The sequence below is a fragment of the Myotis myotis genome, unplaced genomic scaffold (genome assembly GCF_014108235.1).
Source record: "Myotis myotis isolate mMyoMyo1 unplaced genomic scaffold, mMyoMyo1.p scaffold_m19_p_2, whole genome shotgun sequence".
In the NCBI taxonomy this organism is placed as follows: Eukaryota; Metazoa; Chordata; class Mammalia; order Chiroptera; family Vespertilionidae; genus Myotis; species Myotis myotis.
In genome coordinates, this window is record NW_023416324.1 from 79,723,739 (window position 1) to 79,749,196 (window position 25,458).

Here is a 25,458-nt window from a genome sequence, read left to right on the forward strand (position 1 = left end):
TCCAAATCCACTCACCTGGACTGTGGGTCAGTGGGCTCTGAAGGCATCGCTGGGCTTTAGCAAGGTAGAAGCTGCACTTAGTGTCTTCTGCTGACTCGCCTGCCTGCCACCTGGTCATAGCTTCACCTGCTCCCACTCCCCTGCCGTGACTCCGTCGTACTGCTGTTCAGATGTACCCCAACTTTTCATCTCCCCAGGAGGCGAGGCCTGGCTATTTGGTACAGGCCAGTTTCCAAGATCACAGTCTTGCTAGCCTGTCAACATTACAAATAAATATCAGCCTGAAGCAACCCTGTGCCCTGGAGCAGAGATGACCTCACCACATTTGTGAGACAGATCCTGTCACCAGGCTCCAGGTGCCCTTTTCTCCAGCCACCCCCATCCCCACCTTCGCACCTTCGCTGACCTTATTGTTTCCACCCCAGGAAGCCAGCCCTTCTTATTGTTGTCCTCACTTGCTCCCTTATCATGACCTGCTCTAAAAAAAGGGAGAGAAAAGCTAGCGTTTGGATACCTACCATTGTGTGTCCTCTGGGCGCCACATCGTTTTGTATACATAATCGAACTTAGCTTTGCACCCGCCTTCTGAGACAGGTATTTGACCTGTTTCACAGCTGATGAGTTTCCGAGTCAAGCCAGTAAGTAACCTCCCCAAAGTTATAGAGATGGATGGTGCTAGGATTAATATTCAGCTTAGATGCAAAACCTTTTCTCTTCCCATTCATGTATCTCTTTCTTTCTTTCTTTCTTTCTTTCTTTCTTTCTTTCTTTCTTTCTTTCTTTCTTTCTTTCTTTCTTTAATTTCTTTCTTTCTTTTTCTTTCTTTTCCACTTCCAAGGTAGCATATTTATTCTGATATTTAAAGAGAGAATCTTTAAACCAAAGGTAAGAGTAATTATGGAGTTTCAGGTATCAGTGAGTTGTTGGAGGGTTATCTTAAAAGCATACCATATTGGCAACCAGCTCCTGCAAGGTGTGAGGAACTACCTAACATGCATCAAAGTATCATTCTTCTTCGTGGACTCTGCCGCTTTTACTTAGTTCTAGATTGCTGGAAAATGGCTTCTATTTTCTGCACAAATTAGAACGCAGCTGCTTTTCTTTGCTGTCCCTGGCCAGAGGTGTGTGCTTTCCTGATTTCCTAATAAAACTTGAGCTCCTGTTAGAAGCCCAGATATTTTACTTCCAGTGGATTTGGCAGCACTACATTCTTGAATATGCTGCCCCTTCCATTGAAAATAGCTTTATGCTACCTATCAGGGGCCGGCAATGTCCTCGAACGTGAGAGACATTCTTTTTAGAGAAACACTTTCCTGCGTCGCTGCCATAATTGTGACCAGCTTTCAAAGGTGTTTTCCACATATGCCCAGCAGGGCTGAGGGCCCTGGGTGAGCACATCCCTCTTATACCTTGGGGACAGTTGCTGCTGATGAAGTTCCTTTACAAAGCCCAAAGGAATTTTCCTCCTTCCACCAGAGGTGTTTATAACCTCTAATTTGCTCACCATGCCTCTTGTAGAAAGGAGTAGGAGCTCAGCTTCTGGCAGGCGGCCAGGGAGCTGAGCCGCTGCGGGCTCCTGTCCCAGATCCCTGGCACTCACCAGTGGGTGCTGGGAAGCCCCTGTGGTAGGAGGAGGGGGGTTAGAGCAGCAGCCAGTGGTCCCTCCTCCTCAGAGCCTTGGAGGTGTGGCCAGAGCCTGCTGGACAGCCAGTCATGGGGCGGGAAGGAGGGCCTTGTGGCAGCAAAGGCAAGAGAGGAGGAGCTGATATGTTCAGTGGGTGGGTGGTCCAGCTTGTTGAAACAGCTCCTTCGCAAGATCTTATAATGAATGTTTAGCATTTTCGCTCTCTGTGCCCTGACCGTGGAGAGCATAGCCCTGGCTGGAGATTTGTCCTCATCCCCATTTTGCCTTGGGAAAGGGCTTGCCTTTGTGCTGCTGTAGTATTTCAAGCAGCCTCCACCTGGTAGGAGGTCCTGACCTCAGTTCCCACAGGAGTTTAAAGGAATAGGGGGAGGACTTACTAGTGCCTCTTGGAACACAATGAAGTACAGAATTCTGAAAAGATAGTCTAGTTGCTGAATAAAAAGCCCCACACATTTAATATAACATCAGAATACAAAGTCATTTTAAATATAAGCTTTTTGTAGTTGTGGGAAATGAATATATTTTAATACAATCAGTGTTGCAAAGGGATTCTTTAAAATATGGTGATATTAATAATTTGCCGATTTTGAAAGCTGTTTTGTAATTTGGAACTTCATCTGGGGTTACAGACACATTCACACAACCTCCTCTCCCCCCCCCCCCCCCCCGCGCCCTCCGCCCCCATACACACACCCCATATATGGTCACCCAGTGCCAGGTACTATATGTCAAAATAGGGTTGCTTTGTTACCACACTCTTAGAAACTAAACAGGATTGGGAGAGCTTTCTTGACTAACAAGGAAAGTCTTGCTCCCTCAACACTGCCTGGCTAGCTTACTGGATTGAAAAGAGAAGGTACCACCACTGAGATTAAAATAAGGTCCCTTAGCCCTGGCCGGGTGACTCAGTGGTTGGAGCATCATATCATACACCAAAAGGTTGTGGGTTTGAATCCCAGGTAGGGCACATATTCAGGTTGAGGGTTTGATCCCCGGTGGGACACAGAATGTGTGCAGAAGCAACTGATAAATGCTTCACTCTGACATGGATGTTACTCTCTTTCCCTTCCTCTCTCTCTGAAAATCAATAAAAACATATCCTTGGATGAAGATTAAAAATATAATAAGGCCCCTTAGCCCTAATTATTTAAAACAGTGTGAGAACCTAGCTCTGGCCAGGGAGCTCAGTTGGTTAGAGCGTCATCTGGATATGAGAAGGTGTGGGATTCGATCTCGCTCAGGGCGCATACAAGAATAGACCAATGAATGCGTAAATAGTGCAACAAATCTCTCTCTCCCTTCCTCCCTCTCTTCCTCTGTCCCTCTCCTCTCTCTCTATGAAATCAATTAAAAAAACAAACAGTGTGAGAATCTAATAAGAAGCGTGAGACCTCAATGATAGCAAAAAATCCCAGATAGGTGCTCACCAGAAAATACAGCAAATACTTGTTGGTTTCACTTTTTGCACATTCAGTTCTTCAGAGATATCCATTGTATAGGGGTAGCCCTCCAATTCTCCCTTCTCCCCTCACTGCGTGCCTTTCAGACACAGGCCCTACTTGTTGGGGTTCACCAGTAAGAAAGAGACCAGAATGGAGAAAGTGTGAAAACGTGGTCAGGATCGTTTAAAATTCAGCGAGTGGTTGCTACTATTAGTAAATGGCTATGTAGAAGAAAGTCAAAACTGTTACCAATATTGGCCAAAACTGATTGTCTCAAGGACTTTGGCCCTAGTCTCAGTGCAGGTCAGTTAAAGAAAAATAGACTAATTCCTCTCCTAATACACTGCAGTGTCTGCTATGGGTTCTCCTGCTGCTAGTCCATTGTATTCTTTACCCGCTCTCCCCCCGCCCATGCTCTTTATTGGCTAACTCTACACTCAGACCCTTGGCTACACATGGGGTAGAGATGTCGAACTGGCTGATTTGGAGCTCAAACTTTGACCTAGGACTATAGGTGCAATGGCCTCAAGCTCTGACCTTGGCCTTTTGGAGAGGGAAGAAGCCTTTCCCTCTAAGCCCCAAGCCTGTCAGAACCTCACTGCAGAGGTTTTTATGATTTGCTATTCTAAAATAAAAGCTAGTGAGGCGTTTCCTCCTCTCAGTTATCTCTTCCTCTGCTTCTCTAATATTGAAAGAAATAAAGAATTCTCTTGCTTTTGCTATAGTTTTGTGTATTTTAAGTTGATACATGACTTCCTGTTTCACGTGGGCCGTTTTGGTCCATGGGCCCTACTGTATTCTAGAGCATTCTTGGATACCTTTGGTAGCCACCTTGCTTAAGAATTGAATGATTAGGAAATGAAGCTACATGGAACCTTCAAATTATTTATCCTCAGCCCAATCTTAGTTAATGTCTGATTTGAAGGTGGAAAAATTAAGCATATCTTAGGAAGTAGTTCATTTGTTTGGTAAGTTTATACTTTGGTCTTCACTTATGTGAGAGAGAGATGTAAGACATTATTTCTTTATGGATATTCGTGACTTGAGCCTATACAATAAAAACACAACTTGTAGGTCAATTAGATCTTCTCCTGATTTTAAAACAATTTTTAACAGTTTAGAAAATGATTGGGTGCACTACTGTAGGAGTGGAGATTGGCATAGCCATTTCAGATAACAATTCAGCAGGATTATGTAAGAGTGAATATTCATGTAACCTGTGACCCAGCCAATCCATTCTTAGGCAGCACCCCGGAGAAACTTTGCTTATTTGTATTATTTCTAATGGAAACAAAGTTGTTTCTAATAGAAAAAAATAACATTAGAAGGTAAAAAAAAATTAACTACATCAGTAGAAGGGTAGTGACAAATTCACACAAGGTAATATTATACAGCAGTGAAAATGAGTGAACTACTGCTACTTGCAACAACATATTAAATCTTAGATACAGCATTGTGTGAAAAAAAAAACAGCCATAGAAGACAACATACAGTATGATAAAAATTGTTCATAAATTTCAAAATCAAGCAAAATTATATATTAAGGAATAATACATTCAAAATTTAGGATTTTGGTTACCTCTGGAGAAGAGGAGAGGGAGAGTGTGGGAAAGTAGCACATAGGTAGATGCAGCAATACCTGTAATATCTTAAATAGGATGGCCAGTTTATGGGTGTTCATTTTATTGTTATGCTTCAAATATCTTATATATTACATATGTTGTATGCATTCTTTTGTATGTTTCAAATTTTGCATAATACAAATATATATTTTTGGATTTAATTTTTTTCCAGTTTTATTGAGATATAAGTGTCATACAGCACTGTGTAAGTTTAGGGTATACAGTATAATGATTTGACTTACATATGTCATGAAATGATTACCATAGTAAGTTTAGTTAACATCCATCATCTCATGGAGATGCAAAAAATAAAAAAGAAAGACTTTTTTTTTCTTGTAATGAGAACTCATAGAATTTACACTTTTAGCAACTTTCATATATACCAGAGAGCAGTGTTTCCTATAGTATAGTCATCATGTTGTACACTGTCTTCTAAAGATACAGATATTTTAAGGTGATAAGATAAGCCAGAATTTTCCCTTGTTGCTCCCACATTCTACCTATTTCATGTCATAGCCCCGTTTCATAGTCCCCCATATCTTGACATCACACAGGAGTGGTCAGAAGCTGTGGTCTGACAGGAAGTCCCTGGAGTCCTTCGTGTGGCTGAGGATACAGGGTGAGGCTGACAGTTGCTAAATGGAATGAGATAGAAGACACAGGAGCCCTCTGTATCCCTCTTCCTACTGAATGTCTAGAAAACCACAAGGCCTGGAGGAAAGAGAACCCTGAACAAAGGCTTGGTGACCGCTTAGAAAAATCCATGTGTATTGTCCCAACAGTGACTAAGAGTTTCGGACGTGGACAATCAGCCTGGATAGGTTACGATGAGAAACTTGTTTTGCTGCCCACTGTTCTTTTCTGGCCTTTCGAGTGAGGTAGGATTTGGCATGTGGATGATGATGTAATATGTTACTCAGCCAGGCAAGTTGTCACAGGCTCATAGGTTTGGTTTTTGAAAAATGAAAAGCGGATACGTGAGAAAGTGGTCCATGTGGGAATAAGAATTACAATAAAAGTGGAAAACGCTGTCTGGCGCTGGTGTGTGTGTCTCTGAGTGCCGAGGTTCTCTGCCGCGCAGATTCATCACTGAAGTGCTGGCCAGTACTGGGGGACGGGCGCACCTCTCCTGGGACTCATCAGCTGAATAGAATGATTAAGCAGCTGAATAGAATGATTCGTGACGTGCTGGTGTTGTGGAGGCAGAAGCTTGGTCTCGATTTCCATTAAATAAGTGTGTGGAATCAATACCTAACTGAATGTTTGTCATGGGAACACCCTGAGGCCCCTGTGTAGCTGGTATTTTTCAGACTAATTCTCAGACAGGAAAATGTGCAGCATGTCTCTTTTCTGAAATAGTTTCAACAACTTTTATGTAATGCTGATGCATCTGGAAGTGAAAATGCTAAGAGTTTCATTTCACTAAAAATGGATTTATTTTTTACTTTAACCTTTAACTTTAGATCATAATTAGTAGCATTTTCATCTTCATCTTAAAAGCATCAAAGTGTATATATTCATTGACACGTTGAACCAGTATTTAGTGAGAATGTTTATGTGCAAAGAACTGTGTAAGTTGTTATAAAAAAAAATGCAGAGACCTGGTCAGTACTCTAAGGAGCCCAGAGTCTAGAGAGGGAAACAGATCATTGCACAGCAGGACAAAGACAATGTATGTGGGAGCGTATCACAGAGGAAATGACATCTGAGCATTTGAGCTGAATCTTAAAGGAAGAATTTCAGATATAGGAATCAGCACAAATAAAGAAGAATTTTGCCTTATATTCTTAAGGGTTCACCAGATTTTTTTTCCTACAAGCATATGATGAGATTAATAGTAAATTCAGACCAAAATTATCTAAATAAATTAAGACTTTTTGGGCTAAATTTGTTCTACCTTTGCATCTTAATTACATTGCAGAGAACAATATATTTGCAATAAACTGGTCAATGGGTGTGGCCAATCAATAGAATTGTAATTCATTTTAAAAGTAGTGCAACGTTCTAGTGGTAAAACAATTAGAAGTTAAGAATTTGGCATTTTTATAATATTTTCCTTCTGTAGCTCTAATACTTCTCAGAAAATGGTTAAGCTCCACTTAGAAATCTGACTTGCTTTGGGTTTTATCATTTATCAGAGAGGTAAAGATGAATTATTAATAGAAATCTCAAATGCAGTAATGATAGTACCTTATATTTCAGTAGCACACAGTATATGAAATACTTTTGTAGTCATTATTTAAATTTGGCCAGTATATTAAAAAAGGGCATCATACGAATGATAAGTTTCTTGGTAGAATAAATTACTACCAGTTCATTCTGCTCAACTGTGCACTGGTAGCATTTGTAAACAATTCATTCTGACATTATTTAAAAAAAATATTGTTGCAGAATTGTCTTGCCTCTTTCCCCCTCTTTGCATAAGTCTGTTACATTAAATTTCAACAAAACTAAATCAGCATAGCACTTGATAATGTGTTTGCTCTTAATTCATACACTTTCTGGCATATTAATTAGGCTAAAACATAATATTTATTTATAGAAGTTATATCACTCTGTCCAGTAATTAATAGAAATGAATATGTATATCTTGTTTTATTAGCAAAGAAATAATTTGCAATAAACATTCCTAATTCTTTAAGCTAAATATTTATGGCATTTGAATGATAATATTTGGTGTTTCTGTCATTTAGATTTTATAGATAATTTCTGGACAGCAATACATCTTCTGTGTTGATGCTTTGTGCCTTTATACATATACTAGAGGCTTGAAGCACGAAATTCTTGTAAGAGTAGGCCTTCGCAGCCACGGGCGGCTGCCTGGATCCCTCCCTTGCAGCCATGGCAGCTGCAGCTCCAGCTTAGTCCAGAAGGACATCCGGAAGGACGTCTGGTCTAATTAGCATATTACACTTTTATTATTATAGATTGTAGTGAGTAAGACTCACCTTTATCCTTGGTCTGCTGAGTGCCTCTTCAGCCATTTTACGGCTTTGCAGAGATACTAATGCTAATTAATGTTTTACTAGTAGGAAGAGTCATTGTCAAATAAAACTGTTAAATTTGAAGTGTGAATTATAAATTCAACATGGTTGTCCTAATAGTAATATTGACAATGATGGTTATACAGTTATACTATTTCTAGGTGCTTCTAGTGTGCTGGGCTCTGTGCTAAACATTTTACTGGTATATTATTTAATTTTCCCAACTACTCTGTGAGATAGGTGTCATCCCCATTTTACAGATTAATTTATAACCGTTATGCCTTGTACCATTTAATAATATTTAAATATACTACATATATTAAAATATTTAAGTAGTCAACTGTGGAGCTTTGCACATATGAAATGTATACTTTCATTCAACAAATATTTATTTGTTGACTATTTATGTTCAAGGCTGATGTGCTAACTCTGAGGATAGTGTAATGAGGCACTACCCCTCCTTTGCCTTTAAGGCAGCGGTTCTCAACCTGTGGGTCGCGACCCCTTTGGCGGTCGAACGGCCCTTTCACAGGGGTCGCCTAAGACCATCCTGCATATCAGATATTTACATTACGATTCATAACAGTAGCAACATTACAGTTATGAGGTAGCAACGAAAATAACTTTATGGTTGGGTCACAACATGAGGAACTGTATTTAAAGGGCCAGAAGGTTGAGAACCACTGCTTTAAGGGCCTTGCGATGCATTGGGAGAGATGGACTTGCTTAAAACACAAGTACAAGAAAATGTGATAATTGGTTTTCTAGCAGAGAGTGTTGTAGAAGAGTGGGAAAAGAGGGCCTCACCTTCCCAGAAGGTAGTTGAGAGGTCTTCACAGAAGAGCGGCCCTCACTGAGACTTGAAGAATGAGTCTGGGTTTGAAGAGGTGCTGTGCAGCGGGAACAGAATAGACCAGAGTGTGGAGATGCGTGGGAGCCAGGCAGGGTTGGTCAGGGAGCTACAGGGATTCCAAGGTGCTGAGGGTCAAGTGAACCTGGAGGAGCTGCATAGCTGGATGGGGTCAGGTCCAGGAGCCTTGCATGCTGTTCAAAGGAATGCAGACCTTATCCTCTGTGTTGAAAAGCCATCAGCAGATTAATTCAACAAACACTAATTACGGTAAGGGTTGTTCTTCCCTCCCTTCCTCCCTCGTTTATTCACTCGGCAGATGTTTATAGAGTGCCAGTAATGTGCCAAGCATTGTGGTGAATATTGAGGATAAAAGGGTAGACAAGAGCACATGTGTTCTGCCTTCGTAGAGTTTACTAATTAGTGGCGGAAACAAGCATCAATCAATGAATCTATCAAAAAATGTAAATCCTCAAAAGTGGCCAGTATAACACAGGAAAATGGTTCTATAAAAGTATCGAGAAGGTAGTGACCTGGCTAAGGAGGTCGGGAAAGGCTCCCTGAGAACAGGACTGAGCTGAGAGCAGAAGGAGAAAATGATACCAGGTCACTTGATGAAGAAGGTGGGTTATTCGGGAAGAGAACTAGGCTATTCTGCAGCGAGGGCTGGGAGAACAAGGTGCTTTTAAAGGCTTAAAAGTAAGATAGAAAGCTGGAGTGCAGGCGGGAAAAGAGCATGAAGGCTGGATTGCACTGGGCCTGGGGGCTAGGGTAAGAATCTGAGCTCAGTGGAAAACTATGCTAATCAAAGGGTGTGGCATGCGCAAAAGCACAGAGGCATAATGAGAACAGTGTACACACATACCTACATTTATGCAGGTATACAAAAGGGAAATCAATATGGGACCCATTAATAACTTTGATATGCTCATATCTATTTTGTGTTAGTGATTCTAAGATCTATATGTAGTATGAAGACTTGTAAATAGGTAAAAAAATATTTTTTTATACCATAGTTATAATATATAGAAATTCCTCTCTTTATGTATCTTAAATAAGGGATTTCCATATGGCTCTTGATTTTAACTGCCTTCTTCCTAATAAAATTTAGCCAGTTAGGCAGGACTTGGATTTTAGTTTTTTCCTTAGTGTGTTGGCACCCAGATTTGGGATTTGTTGGTACTTTTAATTTACTAAAATAACTATAAATCTACCCTTAATTGTAATATGAATGTGTTGATTTCAGTAGGACTTGGTAATTAAAATCAAAGGATAGTCACATCCCAAAAGAGCAATGCTAAGACTTAGGGGCATATAAACTCTGGGGAAAATACGATGATGTTGATTTAATGTTTAACTTTTTTTTGTAATAATAAGTACAGGATTGTTGGTAGCAAGATCAGTTTTGGAGAGACGGTACAGGACTGGAATCTGGAATTATGAGCATGGCCTCCATGAACAATGTTGGCTCAGTAATGGGGCCTGGGAGACCAAAGTGCTGAGCGTCAGGTGCAGCAATGACTCTGCTTTTTGGTCAATAATAGTGTGATGGAGTGGGGGTGATGTGTGCGAAGGATTAATAGGAATCATAGAGAGTGTCAAATTCAGTGATGTTCCTGAAATTTTCTGGAATATAACTATTTTTTATTTCTCTGAAGTTTGGGAATCATTAAGCAGGGAAGGAGGGAAAGGAACAGGCTTAATTTGTTGGTGATGCCCCTAAGGTCAAAAGATAGGATGGGAAGCCTGTCATCCCTGGAGAGGTGGGTGGGTGAGTGTGTGTGTGTGTGTGTGTGTGTGTGTGTGTGTGTGTGAGTGAGAGAGAGAGAGAGAGAGAGAGAGAGAGAGAGAGAGAGAGAGAGAGAGAGAGATATTATGCATATATGTTTCTTTTTTCTCTGACCAGTTAATGTGAATGAAGGTCACAGCAAGCTGCCTCACTCAGTGGGAATATTGTTTTTGTACTTACAGGTCTAGGCATTTTACACTGAGTTTTCTACTGCCACACTTTCTACTCAAGCAAAATCCATGTGAAAAGATCTGCTGGGAAGGAGCCGACTGCTTATGTTTCTCCATTGTGATGAAAGCACATGGTACAGGTAAATATCTCCAAAATCTTTAACTAAAAATAATGATCATTTAATTGTAAAGTCCCCAAGATAGTGGGGGAGATATATATATATTTTTCTCCATTCTCCTACACATGCATAGACACACACACACCAACACACAACATAAACATAATCTTTAGATTCACATATTCTCTATCTCTTTATTTTTTGTCTCTTTTATAAAAATGGAACCCTCCTTGCTTATGGGAAAGAAAATAACTTCCATGTATGTTGAAATCACTGATTAAGGTGGATGCCAAGACATTGATAAGAAAGGGATGATTTGGATGATGGTGTTTATAAATTCAGCTAGAGAAACTACCATCAGATGGTAGTAGGGAACATTATATTCTAACACCTTTCATCTAACATTTTTATTCCTCTAAATGTAATAATGAACATATTTTCATAGCAACATATTTATCTGCAACAATATTTTTAATGATTATATAGCATACCATTGAATGCATATCCTACAATACATTTAATTGATCCTCTCTAGCTGGACATTTAATTTGCTTCTAATTTTTTTTTTCTCTTATGCTACCAGTAATGCTCTTACAGCTTTACTAGAGGCCCAGTGCATGAATTCATGCATGGGTGGGGTCCCTCTGGGTGGCCTGCAGGGAACGGGCCAAAACCCTCAATCCAGTGTTGCCTGCAGCTCCTACCTGCCGCTCCTGCTCATCCCGGCCCTATTGTGCCTGCTGCAGGCTCGTGCCCAATCAGTCCCGATCTGGAGAGGTTCCCGCTGCTGCAGCAGCGCTCACCAGCCATGAGCCCTGTGTCTGGTGCCCTCCCAAGGAGAGTGGCTTGCGGGATTGGGCTGAAACTGGCTCTCCGACATCCCCTGAGAGGTCCTGGATTGTGAGAGGGCACAGGCCAACCTGAGGGAACCCCACTGGTGCATGATCAGGGCCAGGGAGGGACTGTGGGAGGGCTCCAGGGCATGTCCAGCCCATCTTGCTCAGTCCCAGTTTGGGCGGACACCAGCAGCAAGCTAACCTACCAGTCAGAGCATCTGCCCCCTGGGGGTCAGTGCACATCATAGTAACTTGTCGACTAGTTGACTGTTTGCCCCTGGTGGTCAGTGCATGTCATAGTGAGTGGTTGAGCAGCCTTAGCATATCATTAGCATATTATGCTTTGATGGCTGTTTGGTTGTTCTGCTGTTCAGTCTGTTTGCATATTACCCTTTTATTAGATAGGATATTAATTGCCAGTATTCATAGCTTCCTTAGGATACTTCCTTAGCAGTAACTTGCTGAATTTAAGAGTTTTTCAGTTTTAAAATGTTTGCTACTTGCTGCTAAATTCCTTTCCAATAAAGTCGTATCAGTTTCTATTTCCAGGGGCAGTGTATGAGAGTGCCTATGCATATAATTGTATCAGTACAGAGAATTTTGAAAACAAAAAAAGTCATTGCCAATTGAATATGAGACATGGGATCCCCATGGTTTTTGGGGGAGGGCATTTATTAATAAATCATACCGTTTTTAAGAACCTTCCTGCTGTAGATAGCAACATCTGTACATTGCCAGTTTTTGACATTTGAGAAATAATACTAAATCAAGAAGGTATGGATAGGTCCTGGGGAATTTTAAGTTTTTCTCCTTTTATAGCCAAGTATTTTTAGATGACTATGAGATTACTAGATAGCGATAATTTTTCACTGGAAAACATAGTTTTTCTTTAACAAGAATAAAAAGGTATTTAATGAACAGCCTATATTAAACATAGATCTGAAGTTGTATGCTCATTAGTTAAAATATGTGTATGTGGGTGTGTATGTACATACACATATGAGTATATATCTCTATGCATACATATGTGTGTACACACACATACAGACACGTATCTGTCCAATGTTGGGAGCATGATTAGATATAACTGTGGCAGCACTGTATTGAGCAGAGGCTGGGAACCACAGTGGGAAGATCCAGGCTCCAGACTTTCTGGGCTCAAATTCCAGCCCAGCTCTTTTTTTGAGATGTGATGCCAAGCAAGTTAGCTTTCCATCTCAATGTCTAAATTTATAAAATTTAGATAACAATAGTACCCATTTCATAGGGTGTGGCAAATATATGTGAAATATTAACAATCATTATAAATCCTATTTCAAAAGTATCTAATATGAGAAAATGGCCATGACAGAAGCAAACAAACAAACAAAAAAACAAAAAGTATGACCCTGACTATAGTACAATGTCAATTAAAATATTTTTTAGTATCTTTCCAAATGCCTTCAATTTGGATAAACGGAGTAGTCCCAGGCTGGATAAACAGCCTGCCCTAAGGCTGCAAGTCAGAGACCCAGTGCTCACAGAGGTGTCTGTCATCCGGCCAGTGGGGCCCTGGTTACAGCCCTGGTTACAGACCTTGCTCCTGAGGTGTGGCCAGCACCTGGGCTCAGGCAAGCTTTGGGCCTCTTTGAGCTCCCCCTGCCAAGTCTAACTGTCCAGCTCCATATGTGAGCTGCCCAACCAAGCTCATCTTTCTTTTTTATTATTTTTTTAAAATTTAAATTCTTGATTGTTTAAAGTATTACATAAGTCTCCTTTTTCCCCCATTGGCCTCTCCCCGGCTGTTCCCACCCCCCAGCACATGTCTTCACCCCCCTACTATCTGTGTCCATGGGTTATGTTTATATGCATGCATACAAGTCCTTTGGTTGACCTCTTACCCCACCCCCCTTCCCTCTGAGGTTGGATGATCTGTTCAATGCTTCTGTGTCTCTAGATCTATTTTTGTTCATCAGTTTATGTTGCTCATTATATTCCACAAATGAGTGAGATCATGTGATATTTACCTTTTTCCGACTGGCTTATTTCACTTAGCATAATGCTCTCCGGGTCCTTCCATGCTGTTGCAAATGGTAAGAGTTCCTTCTTTTTTACAACAGCTAGTATTCCATTGTGTAGATGTAAAAAGGAACCCTTTGTGCACTGCTGGTGGGAATGCAGACTGGTGCAGTCACTGTGAAAAACGGTGGAGTTTCCTCAAAAAATTAAAAATGGAACTCCCATTTGACCCAGTGATCCCACTTCTAGGAATATATCCCAAGAAATAAGAAACACCAGTCAGAAAGGATATATGCACCCCTGTGTTCATAGGAGCACAATTTACAATACTAAGATTTGGAAATAGCATAAGTGCCCATCAGCAGATGAGTGGATTAAAAAAACTGTGGTAGGCTCATTTCCCCGCCCCCTCCCCCCATAACTGCATGAGCTTCCTTTCACTAAATACGTGAAAGAGAAAATAGAATGGGAGACCCCCCAGCTCTTAGGAAACATGCTTTATCCTATGTAAAGGGGAAAACGGGGTTGTAAGTCCCTTGACCTTTAGCTGCATCATAAGCTTGAAAAGTTGAAGGAAAAAGGGTCAAAGAATTACTTGGTGTTAAGAAGACTAACAGTAGATGAGTGTCTGGCTTCAGCTAATGTTTTTCACTAGACACTCTGGGACTCTTGTGTGTGTCGATGCTGCATTGTTTTGGCCCACATGTTTGTTTGAACAGCTCTGTATTTTTCAGTAAAAGAGGAACATCTGAATTCCTCATTAAGACAATTTAGCTTAAGAATTCCCCTTTAATGGGTCATAAATATTCTCCTTTAAATGATTACGATGATGAGTAAGCAAATAAGACTTGTATTTATCCAATATATATGTTGTTTCAACAAAATTAATAATTTTGTAAAGGGAGGGACAACAACAAATGTATCAGCAAATATAGGTCAGAAAAGGAGTTCATGATGTTCTGCCAGACTCCAGCAAGGTGCCTTGTGAGTGTAGGTAGACAGGCGCAATGTTGCGGGAGTGAGAATGGCAATCGCACTACCATATGGAACAGTTGGTATTTGGGAAGCACTTAGATTCCTCCTCCAATACAGAATCAGTATGGATTCAAACAGAGGAGGAAACGGTTCTCTCGCTGTGAATCACTGGCTGGTGTGCAGAAATGCGGACATGGTGACTAGCAAGGGCTTATCAGAATGAGGTTCTCCAGGGAGGCTGAAGAGTGGGGATATTTCAGCATAGTTCACCGGGCTGTGTCCTTGGGCCTGTGGTCCAGCAATGTTCGGTGGTCTCCATCACCAAACCACTTGTTGCAATGGTGCAGGAAATCTCTCTGCAAGATCAGCCCACATCAGTCTTCAAAACTCAATACATGGGTTCTATAGGGTCTTAAGCACTTTGCCAGTATAGTGGGGAAGCATAGCTTTTGAATTGTAAGAAACTGAGACAATGTCTTTAAATTCTAATCTGATTCAGTCAGTCATCACTCATGTATTTACTAGGCAAACACCTCTATTGAGGGCTACCATGTGCTGGTGCAGTTCTAAACATCGGAGACATGCAACGGGACAAGACAGACATGAGGCCTGTCCTGATGGAGCTTGCATTTGTAAGGGAGGTAGATTTGACAGCATCATAGCCTGGTGTGGAGAACAGGGGAGCTGAACAGGACCATCCTAAAAGGAGGGGCAAGTGCATCTGAAATGAGAAGCTGGAGACACCAATGGGGAAAGACTTGTGAATCTGCAAAGCAGAAGGCAGAAAAGCCAGAGACTAGCCAGGGCTGGCGGTGAGGTTGTGACTATCGACAGTGGAACCACGTAGGGAAATAAAGGTGAGGCAAGAAGACAACTATAAAACTTTGCTTGAATGCACAGTTGTCAGGCCCAGTAAAAATTATACAGCTATTGATCTCTCAGTTTAAGTTCTCTAAGCTAAGTACGGTATTGACAATTCATATTTTAAGAAATTGTGACATGAATACATTTTACTCTATGACTACATAAACATGTTAGAGTGGGTGGCTCATGATATATGGTGCTACTTTCTTTTTCAACCCCCACCCACAGGAAGGGTTGGGCTTCACCAGAGCGCATTGACCTTATTCCAACTTTGACTCACTACATCCCATTTCTTACCCGATCCACCATCGTTCCCGTTAGAGAGGTTAATTATGTAAGTAATTCTGCCTTCTGTGTACAAACATAAGTAACATTATTCAGTTAACTTTAAGCAGATTTAAATTCCAGAGCAAGATAGTCTGCCTAGTTGCCACATCTTGGCCTCTTTAGGATTTGGTGCCTTTCGCTCAGCTTGTTAGTGGGATTGTTCTTTTTTCCATCCCGTACCCATTTGGGTGCTTTTAGGGGTTTCTTAAATAATAAGCGCATTCAGAGATTTCTTTATTTCCTTCAATCTTCAACATGGGTTTGGTAAAGGCTACATTTTTGGCTTTGGATTTATAACCATTTCCTTGTTCTCTATTTTGTCCCTCCCTGCTCACCTGCTCTCTCTTGGGGCTTAGCCCTCTGCTATATGCTTTTCCTCAACCCAACCCACCCAACCACACACACACTGCATTCTGGGATCTGAAATGCACATTTCCATGGGGAAGAAAACCCTGTTGGTACTCATTAAATATTTAAAATAGAGATCTCCTCAAATATTACCTTTCAGCCCAGACATGTTCTTTCCTTTTCCACTCCAGTACCTTCAATCTGAAGGTGACCTCCATAGTTCTTAGCCAGTTTGGGGGAAAGTATCATTTTGAAGCACTTTATGATGTTTTCCATGGTAGAATGAAAAAGGCAGAGACAAAGATTCAAGAGTACATAGCATTTTAGATGTAGGCATAGCTTTTCAAACCTATTCTGTGTATATTCGTTTCTAAAGTAATTTACCAGACTTCTGTAGAAAGCATTTTGTTCTTTGAAAGTCTGATAAATAATATGATTTATCATGTCAGTGCGCAAACATTCACCTACTTATTTTACCTTTCCTGAAATAAGGGAGAACATTTTGTCCTCTACATGTGTAAAATACATGAGAAGATGGTTGATACCAAAGCCTTCCATGTGTCTTTCTTTGTGACCCTCCTGCAGGATGCCACAGCCTCCCTCTCCTCTAATGCAGGAAGGCTGCTCCGGGGTTTGGAGCACTGTGCCATTCAAAGCATGAGCAACCACTAGGAATGGAAACATCAAAGTGTCGGTATTCTGCGGTACTTTTCAAATGACTATTTTTTTCTTAGAGTTTATCAAGTGAGCTGGAGTATTTAAATAGGCTTCCTGAATTCTAGAATGTTAGGTGTTATAGCTTTTGATGTTGTACTAATTAGAGGCGGAAGGAAACATGAAGAGCATTTAGTTTCTTCGCCATCCCCACCCCAACTCAAGACCCCTCTCAGTATGTATCATTAGTGCCTTTCATCTCACCGGTGTTCAAATAGTGAATCACTGGTTGTTTATTCATTACTGAAAGACCCATCATCATTGTAAGATCTAAATAATATACCTAACTTTTTGGGAGTCATACAGTCTTTTATTTGAGTTAGTGAGAAACAACAGGCTCATGCTCCTATATGCCAAGAAGGAGCATCTCTTTAGACAAAATGAGAAACATACCACTGGTATTTAAGTTTACACTAAATGTTTTAGTAAAATTTGGGAAGATAGTTTCTGTGACTTGTCAGTTATATTCTGTTCCTCCTGCTTTCTCTTCAGAAATATTATTTCTTCTCCATCCTGCTTTTTTTTTTTTTTTGCCTTTACAGTGAGACAGGATAACAGGTCCCTGTGAAGATTATCTGCATATATCAGTGATAACATTGTCATTTGTTGATTTGTTGATGATAGCCATTCTGACAGGTGTGAGATGGTATCGCATTGTCTTTTTGATTTGCATCTCTCCGATGGTCAGTGACATTGAGCATGTTTTCATATGTCTCGGCCTTCCTTATGTCCTCTTTCAAAAAGTATCTATTTAGGTCCGTTGCCCATTTTTTGATTGGGTTGTTTATCTTCCTTTTGTTAAGTTGTATGAGTTCCCTGTAAATGATGGAGATTAAACCTTTATCGGTGATAACATTGGCAAATATGTTCTCCCATGCAATGGGCTTTCTTGTTGGTGGTTTCTTTTGTTGTGCAGAAGCTTTTTATTTTGATGTAGTCCCATTTGTTTATTTTCTCTTTAATTTCCAATGCCCTAGGAGCTGTATTGGTGAAGATATTGCTTCGGCATATGTCTGAGATTTTGCTGCCTGAGGATTCCTCTAATATTTTTATGGTTTCCCGTCTTACATTTAGGTCCTTTATCCATTTTGAGTTTATTTTTGTGTATGGTGTAAGTTGGTGGTCTAGTTTCATTTTTTGCATGTATCTGTCCAATTTTCCCCACACCATTTATTGAAGAGACTGTCCTGACTCCATGTATATTCTTGCCTCCTTTGTCAAATATTAATTGAGCATAGGGGTTTGGGTCGATTTCTGGATTATCTATTCTATTCCATTGGTCTATATGTCTGTTCTTGTGCCAGTACCAGACAGTTTTGAGAACAGTGGCTTTATAATATAGGTTGATATCTGGTATTGAGATCCCTCCTACTTTGTTCTTCTTTCTCAGGATTGTTGCAGCTATTCGGGGTCTTTTTTTATTCCAGATGAATTTTTGGAGTTCATTCTAGGTCTGTGAAATATGCCATTGGTATTTTAATGGGGAATGCATTAAATCTGTAGATTGCTTTGGGTAGTATGGACATTTTAATGATGTTGATTCTCCTAATCCATGAGTATGAGTTCTATTTTGTCAGATATAAATATTGCTACCCCAGCTTTTTTTTTTTTTTTTCATTTCCATTTGCCTGGAAGTTATTTTTCAACCCCTTCACTTTTAGTCTGTGTGAGTCCCTTGTTCTGAGGTGGGTCTCTTGTAGACAGCATACATATGGGTCATGTTTTTTTTTTTATCCAGTCAGCCATTCGATGTCTTTTGATTGGAGCATTTAGTCCATTTATGTTTAAAGTTATTATTGATAGGAACTTGTTTGTAGCCATTTTTATTTTTTTGTGCCTGTGTTCCTTCTTCCCTTTTTATTTCTTCTTTTTATACCAGTCCCTTTAGCATTTCTTGCATTTCTGGCTTAGTAGTGATAAACTCCCTTAGCTTTTTATTCTTGGATTCAGTCCCTTGCTTTGCATCACTTCGTAAATTTCCTTCCACTCCTTTCTGGCCTGATGTGTTTCTGTTGAGAAATCATTTGGTAATCTAATGTTAGACCTCTTGTACGTGAGTTTCTGTCTCCCTCTTGCAGCCTGTAAGATTCTCTGTTTTTCCTGAACATTTGCCATCATAATTATGATGTTTCTTGGTGTGGGTCTTTTCGGGTTCATCTTGTTTGGGACACTTTTTTTTCTGGTAGATAAAACAAAATATTGTAACTAAATAAAACAAGAAACCCAGAAGCTGGGGCCATGTGGCTGTGTTTGATCCCCCTGACAGAGATGTGATCCCCTGAGTGGTCTGTGGCTGAACCCAAGTTCAAGTGGAGTGGTTTGGGGATCAGGAGGGCTTTGAACAAGTACTCGCTTACTCTGTGCCTCCAAGTTTTGAATCTATAATATGAGTGGGTTACTCTCTGGGGCTTCTTTTACTTCTACACATGATTATCATCTGACATCCTTGATGTTTTAAGCCTTTGAAATCTCTGTAGAAAAGAACCTATGAAAGCCCAGTCACTGTTTATATTCTCTTTGTGCATTTGAGTGGATGCATAAAGTGTTTTTGGTTTATGTCCTCCCTCATGCTCAGGTGGACTTGCTCCTCCAGTGGTGATGATAAAACAAAATAAAACTCTCCTTTCCTGCACAAAGGCAACCCCATTCCAGATGCTTAACCCCTTAAGCTCGTGTTCAGATGTCACAGAGGGAGCATCCTTTGCTTGTTACTGAAATACTGCCATCTCTGGAGTGAAATTTGGCAGCTGTGTGATAGTCAAGCTGCAGTACTTCTATTACAGTTTGGGGAACGGAGTAAGACAGAAATAGCAGACTCCAAAATAATCTAATTAAAACAGCAGGGAACGTGGGATTGAGCAACAAGAAGGGAGGATTATCTCTGATTACCTCTGCTGTTTAGACGGTGTGGACTTCAGCTCCAGAAGCCCCATTGGTGACCCATTGATATCCCATTGCACTATTTTGTGATTTCTTTTCTCTGTCTTTTCCCAGTGGTCTAATTATCAGGCTGTATGAACACTGAAATAGAGCTGTCTTTTTAGAGCCACCTCCTCCTTTTGCCCCCTACATAGGATAATATTGGGTTCGGTATTTATGATATCAGAATGTGCTATGCTGAGAAATTATGTTAAAGCACCTTTTGAATGGCTTGGGAAGGGTGAGTTGGCAGAGCAGAAAACTCTTTTGTTTAATTCCAGGATCTTGGTAAATAAAAGTGAACAGGAAGGAAAATTTAAGAAATGAACCTAGTAGACAAATGCAGTTGAATAAAAATGTATAATCCTTTAGATTTTTCTGGACTAGGAGTAACCATTGTGAATTCTTAACCATTAAGAATACTAATATTCTAGTATTCTTAACCAAATACTAGAATAAGACCGTGGGAGGATTAGTGGACAAAATTTTAAAATACTGAGCAATGTGTACAACAGGTTTTACAAAACAGGAAAGGATTTGCCAACAGAGAAATAATCAGCTCATAGGACATGAGAAGTCTCAAAAGGGAGATTCCAGGGAATTGAGGAAGCAGATGCTGAAAGAACTCGGGCATTCTGTTAATGGATACTAACGTGGCATGAAAGCAAGTGTCTTTGTGTGTGCGTCCATGACTGTGTGTACATTTGTGCCGATATCCACAGACACGATATGTATGTGCGTCTGTTATATATATCCCCAGATGGAAAAAACACGTTGGCATTAATTAAAAAGGGTGGTAGGAGACAGTGAAAATAAAACTCCTTTGGGCAACATTTACTAATGTAATTAAAGTGCATGATCTAACTCTGTGTGTGCATGAGAGAGTTTGCTTATTCATGGTTTAGAACAATAGTAGGAGTTAAATATTAACAGACTTAAGTGTCAATAAGTGTCTAAAAATACAAATTCTCTATTGTTAGCAGCTCTTACAATACAGCAGTGTAATTTAGATATGTCTGCGCTTGTTTGGAATTCAAATGATTTGGGTAAAGAATGTTGCGGAGTGTAATTTGTGGGAGAAAATGTGCCCCGATTGTTTGTTTATTATTCCTGAGGACATTTGCAGGGCTGAACTATCACACGGAGAAAAGAACAGCTTTGTTCAGAGCATTAGGGGCAGTCCAAGAAAACTGAGTTATGTAAAGAAACTTAGAGAGTCTCTCTTTGATTGATGATGCTTTTTGTTTGCTCTTCATTATTCCCTTTGAAGGAATGAAAACTATGAAATTGGATGTGAAAACTGGAGTAAGACAAGTGGCTTCTCATATATTTTTACCTCAGCCGTTTGTAGTTTTCTTAGTAAAGCAGTCATATACAGGATGGGGCAAAAGTAGGTTTACAGTTCGTTGTATGGAAAGTAATACCATATTTAATAAATAAGAATATAAGAAATTGTTTCGTGTACTGACAACTATAAACCTACTTTGCCCCACTCTACATAAAAAGTCTATGTTTACTACATTAAATCTTCCTGAAAAGTGTGCCCATGAGGTTTGATTTTAGGAATTAGATTAGAAGATGCAGAGGCAGTTTGTACATGCTAACTGTGTGATGGGTTTTGTCTCTAGATATTTTATATGCCTACATATTTTTATAGAATGAGCAGTGTAGTAAAAGGGGGCATAGCATACTGTCTTCTTCAGAAGGTCTTTCCTGCCTACTTGTCACCTTATCTATCCCCTTTTCTCCAGGTAAAGTTTACTATATGCACATTTAAGCCATCACTATACTCTAAATGCTTTTATCAGGGACTTGCAGACAAACATGAGTTTCTATTAACTAGGCTGTAAACCACTTGAAAAAAATGATTTTTTAGAAATCACTAAATGTTTTAGCAACGATATTTAGTAAAAATGTAACTGTAGCACCTAAGACAACTCCCTTAACATATAATTTGTTGAATGAATCAATGAATAAATCAATAAGATACCTATTGTGTGCCTATCATTGTCTTTGACGTGAGGGACAATGTTTAAGAAGTTTAATGCATGGTCACATCTGCTCTGACGTGCTATAAAATCTAGCTAAGGGCATTAGACCAACTTGAATAATGAAATAAACATTGGATTGTAACAAAGAATAACAGGGAATAATATCATTGAGTCCATAGTATGTAAATAAATAACTGAATAAATAAATAAATGAGGCAAAAGAGACAACTTTCCTACAGAGGAATTTTAATTAATTAACAAATAAACCTGAGAGAAATAGAAAAGCATCATTAGCACCCATAGTAATAATTGCTACAGGAAAGTTCCACTGATAGTTGCTAAAATTAGTGGGCAAAATCTTAAGCAGGAACAGGATATTTGTAGTTTCAAAATATCTCCCTCCAAAATTTTTTTGTAGTTATGAAGAGAAAAATATAACTCTAACTGGAGAATCCTGGCAGACACCACCTTAACTAAGTGATCAAGGTTAGCATCACCAATAATACATACTGACATGTGCCCCTTCATATGAAGCACTGAGAAGGGCACATCATCTGAGTGGTATCCTTCCCAACAATGTATAATCTCACTGTCATCACAAGAAAATATCAGATACCTCCAAATTGACATTCTAGAAAACAGCTGACCAGTACTCTTCAAAATTGTCAAGGTCTTTAAAGGTAAGGAAGAACTAAGGACCTGCCACAGGTTGGAGGAGACTAAAGAGACAGGACATCCACATGCAACATGAAATCCTATATTGGATCCTGAAGCAGAAAAAGGACATTAGTGGAAAACCTGGTGAAATCCTAATGAATTCTATAGTTCTGTTGGTGGTATTGAACACGGTTAATTTTCTAGCTCTGATCATTGTTCTTTGGTTATGTAATATGTTAACATAAGGGGAAGCTGGGTGAAGAGCACAAAGAAACTCGGTGCTATTTTTTAAACTCTCTGTAAACCTGAAAGTATCATTATGAAACTCTAGTTGAAGATGCAATACCAATCCACAAGAAGCAATTGTAGAGCAATACATGACAGTATACAACTAAGAAGCTGCAATGGTGGTGGAGGCAACTCTGGGCTGAGTGGGCATTGAGGAGGAGGAGAGAGAGCTGGTGATTGGAGTGGTCAGGAAAAGTTTCACAGGAGAAAGAAAACTTGACTTGTATCTTGAATGGTGGTGGAGAGATGAGGGGTGGGGCACACTGAGGGGTTGTTCTAGGTGCAGGAACAAAGGCCCAAGGAAGGGATGCAGACAGCCCAGGTGGGATGTGTTAGAGAGGCTGCCTGAGTGATGTGTGCATTTTTGCTGGAGAGATGGATGAAAGCAAGTTGGACAACTGTGGGGAAGACAGAGTAGAGGATCATTAAGACCAGGCAGAGGAGTTTGAAGGTAATGTGATAGTGTTACAAGTTCTTGTTCAAGGAAGTGACTCAGTGGCATGATATAGATGTGAAATTGGCGACAGGTATCCAGGGTGGCTGGAGTTGGGAGAGATGAAGGTAGGTGAGTGAGGAGTTAAAAGTAATGAGAGCCTATTTATTTGGGGCCTGGGGTGGAAGAGGTGGGGGTGGGATGGGGGTGGGGGGGTCAGTAAAGGAAGAAGCAGCAACATACCCCAAGCCATTTGAAGAGGTAGAATCATGGAACTTAGTGATTGACGGATGTGGGGCATGAAGACGGAGGAGTCATATGATTCTTGGGTCAAGCTTACAAGAGAGGTGATGCTGGTGTTCATAACTGAAACAGTTCATTCAGCAGATATCACTGCCACATTGAAGAATTATATATTTTAGATAAAGAAGGAAATTAAAAAGAGTATAAACATAATGTCTGCCTACAGTGAAGCATGGAGCAGGAAAGCCCATTTGAGCTGGACTGCATGAATTTATAGATGACCAGTCAGACCTACCTAAAGGGTCTCTGTCCTTCCAATAAAAAGAAGGGGCTGGCCTGTGTGGCTCAGTGCTTGAGCATCGACCTGTGAACCAGGAGGTGACGGTTAGATTCCCGGTCAGGGCACATGCCTGGGTTTCAGGCTTGATCCCCAGTAGGAGGCATGCAAGAGACAGCTGATCCATGATTCTCTCTCATCATTGATGTTTCTGTCTCTTTATCCCTCTCCCTTCCTCTCTGAAACCAATAAAAATATATTTTAAAAAAATAAATAAAAAGAAGGGATGGTGTTGCTCTCTTCTTAATAGCAGCATGAACAGTGTCAGAGTATTTTTCAAGTTGGCATTGTCTCTACTTGATAAAGATGTCAAGTTTACTCTTCTGTACCATCGCACACCTGTCAGAATGGCTATCATCAACAGATCAACAAACGACAAGTGCTGGTGAGGATGTGGAGAAAAAGGAACCCTTGTGCACTGCTGGTGGGAATGCAGACTGGTACAGCCACTGTGGAGAACAGTATGGAAATTCCTCAAAAAACTAAAAATGGAACTCCCATTTGACCCAATGATCCCACTTCTAGGAACATATCCCAAGAAACTAGAAACACCAATTAGAAAGGACATATGCACCCCTGTGTTCATAGCAGCACAGTTCACCATAGCTAAGATTTGGAAACAGCCTAATTGCCCATCAGTAGATGAATGGATTAGAAAACCGTGGTACATCTACACAATGGAATACTATGTTGCTGTAAAAAAGAAGGAACTCTTATCATTTGCAACAGCATGGATGGAACTGGAGAGCATTATGCTAAGTGAAATAAGCCAGTCAGAGAAAGATAAATATCACATGTTCTCACTCATTTATGGAATATAATGAACAACATAAACTGATAAATAAAAACAGATCCAGAGACAGAGAAGCATCTATCAGACCGTCAAACCTCAGAGGGAAGGTAGGGGAGGTTGGGGGTAAGGGGGTGAGATCAACCAAAGGACTTATATACAAGCATATAAGCCTAACCAATGGACACAGACAACAGGAGTTGAGGGCATGAGTCGAGGGGGATGGGGGGTAATGTGGGATAAGGACACATACGTAGTAACTTCATAAAGAAATTTAAAAAAATAAAGTTGAAAACAACAACAAAAAAACCTCCTCTTTATGAAATCGCCATTCTACTTAGGAAAAGTCCACACATAGCCCTTTAACTTTGTCAGGCTAGAGGTCCCTGGGTTCCACAGGTCTCAAACATGAAAATTTAAATACCATGAAAGCACAATGAACTTTATAGAACAATAAATTGAGAAATAAGTTTGGGTGCTTACGTTTCAAGCTCCCAGTCTTTAGGTCTTTTTTACTTGTTTTATATAATGCTGCCCACTGAGCAGACCCTTAATTATGCTCTTCCGTACAGGCGTGGCTGTGTCATTACTCTCTGCTCTTGGGCTTGTCCTTCACTCTGTGCTATTTAGGAAAGAGCTTCTGTAGCCTTTATTCGCTTGTTTCCATCAGTTATTTCACAGATTTCCACATGTAGGTCAAAGATGACATTTTCTCTGCGCAGCACGCTAGTAGCTCCTCATCAGTAATTGTGACCATAGAGTTGGAGTTCACCTTGGGGCTTGGGTAACATCAGGGTAGGGTGCGAAAGAGTGGGTATATTCACCTTGTGCTCACTGGGCATACATGTTTAATTATTGCCTTCAGTAATTGGATTTACATATTAAAGACCTTTGAAGATCTCCATTTCTCTGTCATCATTTGAAATTATTCCTGAGGTAATTATTTTAAGCGAGGTAAAATTGGTATGTGGCATACCAGTTTCAGGTATACAACATTGTAATTGGGCAATTGTACGCGACACAGTGCTCACCACCAAAAGTCTAGTTGCCTCCTTCACCATACAGTTGACCCCCTTGACCCATTTTGCAACCCCCAACCCCATTTCCCTCTGGTAAC

At 40.2% G+C, this 25,458-nt stretch overlaps 1 protein-coding gene across 14 annotated transcripts in view; it reads left to right on the forward strand.

Annotated features, from left to right (window-relative positions):
* Positions 1-25,458, forward strand: part of ATXN1 (ataxin 1) — a 415,455-nt gene that overhangs the window by 151,868 nt on the left and 238,129 nt on the right. For all 14 annotated transcript variants that reach the window (XM_036350166.1, XM_036350168.1, XM_036350175.1 and 11 more), the window contains one exon: positions 10,515-10,642. The gene's annotated coding sequence lies outside the window, so the exon portion shown is untranslated. The remainder of the gene's footprint in view (positions 1-10,514; positions 10,643-25,458) is intronic.